This window comes from Notamacropus eugenii, chromosome 2, assembly GCF_028372415.1.
Source record: "Notamacropus eugenii isolate mMacEug1 chromosome 2, mMacEug1.pri_v2, whole genome shotgun sequence".
NCBI classification, from domain to species: Eukaryota; Metazoa; Chordata; class Mammalia; order Diprotodontia; family Macropodidae; genus Notamacropus; species Notamacropus eugenii.
Genome location: NC_092873.1, coordinates 6,667,673 through 6,673,672, shown reverse-complemented (window position 1 = coordinate 6,673,672; position 6,000 = coordinate 6,667,673).

Here is a 6,000-nt window from a genome sequence, read left to right as displayed (position 1 = left end):
AGATACCAAAGAGGATGCAAAAGACACAGAAGTTAGGGGGAACAGGGGACAAAGGTTTGAAAGGTAATACATATATGTTCCTAGATTTTTGGTAGATATTTGCACATGTGCCCACTTCCAACATCATCCTAGGAACACTTCCAATCTCCTGATTCAGGCCGTTAAACTTTCAAAGAGAAGAGATTTTTCTGAGTGGTTGCCTAATATTGAATCCTGCCAGCTGGGCCATTGGGAATCTCAATGACCTGGGCTTGCAATAATAACTTCATCCCGCATTTATGAGTTTTCTCTTTCAAATCAATTTACCCTTTACCTTGTGAGAAAAGCAGTGTGGGTATTCTGTTTACTTCCATTTGAATGGTGATGAAACTAAGGAGCAGTTAGCTTAGATGCCTTGCTCATGCCAACAGAGCTCAAAAGAAAGTGTGATCATGCGCATATTACACTACAGATCTGAAAGAGATGAGCTATGTAAATCGTTCCTTAAAAGAAATAAGAAATCACAATGGCACAAGAAACAGTATTTAATTTTAAGTATATCTAGTACAGTCTAAAATCACATCCTTTTCTGAAAACATTCCTTGCTTATAGCTTGTCAGGTGATGAATGAACTTCATTTTTCTTCATTTTCTTCGTTTGTAAAATAGTATATCTCTAGCTACATACATGCAAATAGAATGAACTTTTAAGATTAAAAATGTCGAGTTTTATTCCTCAATTTCTATTATGTTATCTACAGAAAGAAATTTAATCAAATTTTTTGAAATTCCAAATCAAATTGTAACAAAAATAATTGTACTTAGGAATCTCAATGAAGGTGGAATGTCTATGAATTTCATCAAACAAGAAAATTTATAGTCTACAAGACGGAAATAAATATAGGGAAAACTGAAGGGATTGTTACTGATAGAACTATTCATAAATAGGTTTGTGACAGATATCTGAATGCAGACACTGACTTTATGAAATATATAATAACCAGAATCATTTTCTATAGAAACCCAAATCGTAGTGTAAGCGCAACCATAGTAAGGTTAGAATTTTAAAAGCTTCAAACAACTAGGGATAGGAATAGGAAGAAAAAAATTTCTTTTTTGTGATATATTTTTATTAAATATGTATGCTTTCCTTGAAATACTCATTCTGTACCATTAGACATTTATTTGTTCTATCTCATTTATGTTCATCAATGAATTAGTAAAATTTGTTATTTGATACACGAGTGTGGCAGTACAGCAAAGCATCATGCAGCATTAGACGAAATTGGTGATCACTTTTTTGAACTTGAGGCGTCACTGAGCTGTGACCATGAACCTCAAATCTTCGTTGTTTTGAGGGGAAGATGAGAGTAGTAATAAAGTGAGGACATTTTTTCTTGAGTTTTATTAGTAGTGAACCCTTTGCATACACATTTTCTTATAAATCATATTGGCAAAGGAAACCAGGCTCTTATCATGAAGTATGAGTGTGATAGAGTTCCGATCCTGGGGCCTGGTAGTCATTTTACGTTCCCTGAAGCAACATCTTCCTTCCTTGTAATTATTTCTTGTTTTCTTTTGTTCACATTAATTGAGAATAAGCCCAAATTATTTGTCAGAGAAATTTGAAATTTTCTAGTTTTCTGGCATTTTGACAAATTATTCTAGTCTGGGGTGGAGCATTCCCTAATCAGTAATTCTCATTTCTTTGATATTTTAATTCAGGGTTATGGTAGCAAAGTCACAAATTATCCCAAAACATTGCAGTCCAAAAGTCTTTTTTCTCTCTCTCCCTGATGATTGATATTCAGTTTTCTTTTCATGAAGCCATTACTTTAATTGAGTAATGTCATCTTGTTGCACAACTCTTCATGGGTAATACAAATTGGAAATGCTGACAAGTAAAAGTTGTCCTTCCCAAGTCAGACAGTGCTGTAGTGTAGCCAGATAAGACAGGCAGGATTTAGGACTAAGTGATCTAGTCCTGGCTCTGCCAGGTATTGTGTTGAATTAAGAAATCCAGTGCTCTTGTTAATTACTTTTCTCTTCTTGCCCTTAGTTTTAGGAAACAATGAGATGAATTTCAGTTTAATGAGTGGGTTATATAAATGTCTGCCTCAGGATAAAGCCCATATCACATAATTCTTTTTGGTGATAAAGACAAGACTTGTATTTCCGTTGGCATGAATTATCTCCTTCTGCAAGTGCAGGTTAGCACCTTCTGTGAAACTTCGGGTGGCAGAGAATTGACTTGAGCACTGAAAGGTGAAGGGATATATTAATTTTCACGTAGGCAATATCACAATCAAAGGTGCAACAATAATCCTATATACAAAAACTTGCACAGTAGTACCTGTTTCTTGATGCATTTACCTTTGTGCTCCCCTGCAGAAGGGCTCTACAGCATTACTCCATATTTCAGCGTACCAGAGGACCTGACTTTGACTATACATACATACATATTTATGTATGTGTGTGTGTATGTATGTATACGTGTACATATACATATATATCTATAATTGAAAATTCCCAAAGTTAATAAAAAGTTTTGCATATGTTCATTGATGCAACCAATTCCTCTTGTCAAACTAATTGTAAATACTTAATAAACAAGAAACCCCTGATAAAAAAAATGCTTTGAATTTAGTAATATATTGTGGACTGATGAATAGTAAAGGTAATTTTATAGTTTTGTATATTAAACAACATCTTAAGACGTTTTTGGACTGCTATATATAGTAAAGTCATTTAATATTTCAAAATAGACAATGGCTGATGTAGGAATTCAAAGATATAAAGTTTCTTCCTCTAAGGACATGAACGAATTGGGCATGCAGGTGAAAAAGCCAGAAAAAGAACAAATTGAAAATCCCCAAGTAAATCCCCAATCAGAAAGACTGAGAACCAGAAGAGAGATTAATAAAATGGAAATTAAGAAAACTATTGAAGTCATAAATGAAACTCAAAGTTGGTTTTATGAAAAACCACAAAATTGAGAAACCTTTGAGCCATTTGATAAAAAAAAAAAACCAAAGAAGAAAAGCAAATTACTCTATCAAAGATGAAAAGGGTTGAAGTCACCTACAATGAGCCGGAAATTAAAACATTACCTAGAAATTACTTTGCCCAACTGTATGCCCATAAATTCGACAATCTAAAGGAGATGGATGACTATTTTAAAAAATGTGAATTGCCCAGATTAACAAAAGGGGAAGTTGAGTACTTACATAACCCTGTTTCGGAAAAAAGAAATTGAACAAGCCATCCATCAACTCCCTAGGAAAAAATCTCCAAGGTTGGATGGATTAACAAGTGAATTCTATCACACATTGTAGGAACAGTTACTTCCAATATTATATCGAGTATTTGGGAAAATTGGCAAAGGAGTCCTCCCAAAGTCGTTTTATGATGCAAATATGGTTGTGATACCTGAACCAGGAAGGGCCAAAACAGAAAAAGAAAATTCTGGACCAATTTCTCTAATGAATATTGGTGCAAAAATTTTAAAGAAGATTTTAGCAAAAAAAAAAACACAGCAACTTACCTTGAAAAGAATGGTTCATTATTAGGAAAACTATTAACATTATTGATCATGTCAAAAATTAACAGAAACCACATGATTACCTCAAAAGATGCAGAAAATCCTTGGACAATATACAACACCCATTCCTACTGAAAAGACTGGAGAGCATAGGAGTAGATGGAACTTCCCATAAAATAATAAAACAATAAGTAGTATCTACCGAAAACCTTCAGCAAGCATCATATGCAAGGGAAATAAGCTAGATGTACTTGCAAGAAGACCAGGGCTGAAACAAGGATGTCCATTATCACCAATGTTATTTGATATGGTACTAGAAATATTAGTGGTAGCAATAGGAGAAGTAAAAGAAAAGGAAGGAATTAGAATAGGCAAAGAAGAAACTAAGCTATCTCACTTTGCAGATGATATGATGATATTCTTAGAGAATGCCAGAGGCTCTAGTAAAAAACTACTTGAAATGATAAATCATAAACAACTTGGCAAAGATTCAGGTTGCAAAATAAACAGATCTTCTGCATTTCTATATATGATTAACAAAGCTCAAGAGCAAGAGATAGAAAGAACAATTCCCTTTAAAGCTAGGTTAGACACTATAAAATATTTAGGAGTCTACCTGCCAAGAGAAATCCAGGGATTATCTGAATACAATTACAAAACCGTTTTTGCACAAATAAAGACAGGTCTAAGTAAGCGGAAAAACACTAGTTGCTCATGGCTAGGCCAAGCCAATGTTAAAAAAACATGACAATTCTACCTAAGTTAATTTACTTATTCAGTGCCATAACAATCAAATTATCAGATAATTATTTTCTATAGCTAGACAAAATAAGACCAAAGTTCGTCGGGAAGAGAAAAAGGCCCAGAATATCAAGCGAACTAATGAAGAGAAATACCAGGGAAGGTGACCTTGATCTACCAGATCCCAAATTTCATTATAAAGCAACAATCATTAAAACCTCTTGATACGGGCCAAGAAACAGAAGGGCAGACCGGTGGTATAGCTTACGTCCTTCCGACGCAGTGGTCAAAGAATATAGCAATCTACACTTCGAGAAAGCCAAGGAACCCAGTTTCTGGGATAAGGACTCACTACTTGACAATAATTGCTGTGACAACTGGATAACATTGTGGTGGAAACTAGGGTTAGAGCATTGCCCAAAACCGTACACAGGAATAAATTCCAAATGGATACATGCTATAGGAATAAAGATTGATACTATAAATAAATTAATGGAGCAAGGAATAGTCTATTTTTCAGATTTATGAAGAAGGGAAGAATTTTTGACTAAACAGGAGGTGGAAAGCATTATGAAATTCAAAATGGAAAATGTTGATTCCATTAAACTGAAAAGCTTTCTACAACCAAACCCAATGCAACAAAGATTAGGAGGAAAGCGGAAACCTGGGAAACAATTTTTGCAACTAGCGTCTGTAATAAAGGCCTCATTTCTAAAATAGATAGAGAACTGAGTCAAATGTGCAAGAATAGAAGTCAATCCCCAGCCGATTATTGGTCAAAGGTTATGAATAGACAGTTTTCAGAGGAAGAAAGAAAAGCTATCTAGAGTGATATAAAAAAAGCTCTCAAGAAGTTTTGATTAGAGAGATGCAATTCAAACCAACTCTGAGATACCACATCACAGCCATCAGGTTGGCTAACATGACAAATTAGGAAGATGATGCATGTTGGAGAAGATGTGGGAGAGTTGGAACACTAATCTCTTGTGGGTGGAGCTGGGACCTGATCCAACCATTCTGGAGAACATTTTGGAACTATGTCCAGAGAGCTAAAAAATGTGCACAGCCCTTGACCTAGAACTACCGCTTCTAACACTGTATCCCCAAGAGATCACAAAAATGAGAAAGAGTCCCAAATGTACAAAAATGTTTATAGCAGCTCTCCTTTGGGTGGCCAAAACCTGGAACTCTACGGGATGCATATCATTTAAGGAATAGCTGAATAAAGTGTGGTACAGGAATATAATGGAATACTATTTTGCTATAAGAAATGATGAACAGGAAGATTAATGAGAGGCCTGGAAATAGTAATGTGAAAAGATTCTGAGTGAGAGGAACAGAACCAGGAGACCTTTGTACACAGCAACAACCACTATATGGGAGGAATTTTTCTGCTAGGCGTAGCACTTCATTGCAATGCAGGGATTTACATAATTTCCAGTGGTCTCTTAAGGCAAAATGCTTTCCACATGCGGGGAAAGAACTACGAAATTTCATCACATAATGAAGCAGATCATTTTCTTTTGTATTCTGTTTTGATTTGTTTTAGGATTTCTCTCATTCGTTTTAACTCTTCTATGTAACATGACCAAGGTGAAAATGTATTGAATTGGAATGTAAGTGTAGAATCTATAACAAACGGTATGCTGTCTCAGCATGGACATGGGGAGATACGGGGTTACAGGGAGGGGGGAATCTAAGATATATGGAAATGATTGTTGAATACTGAAAACAAATGAT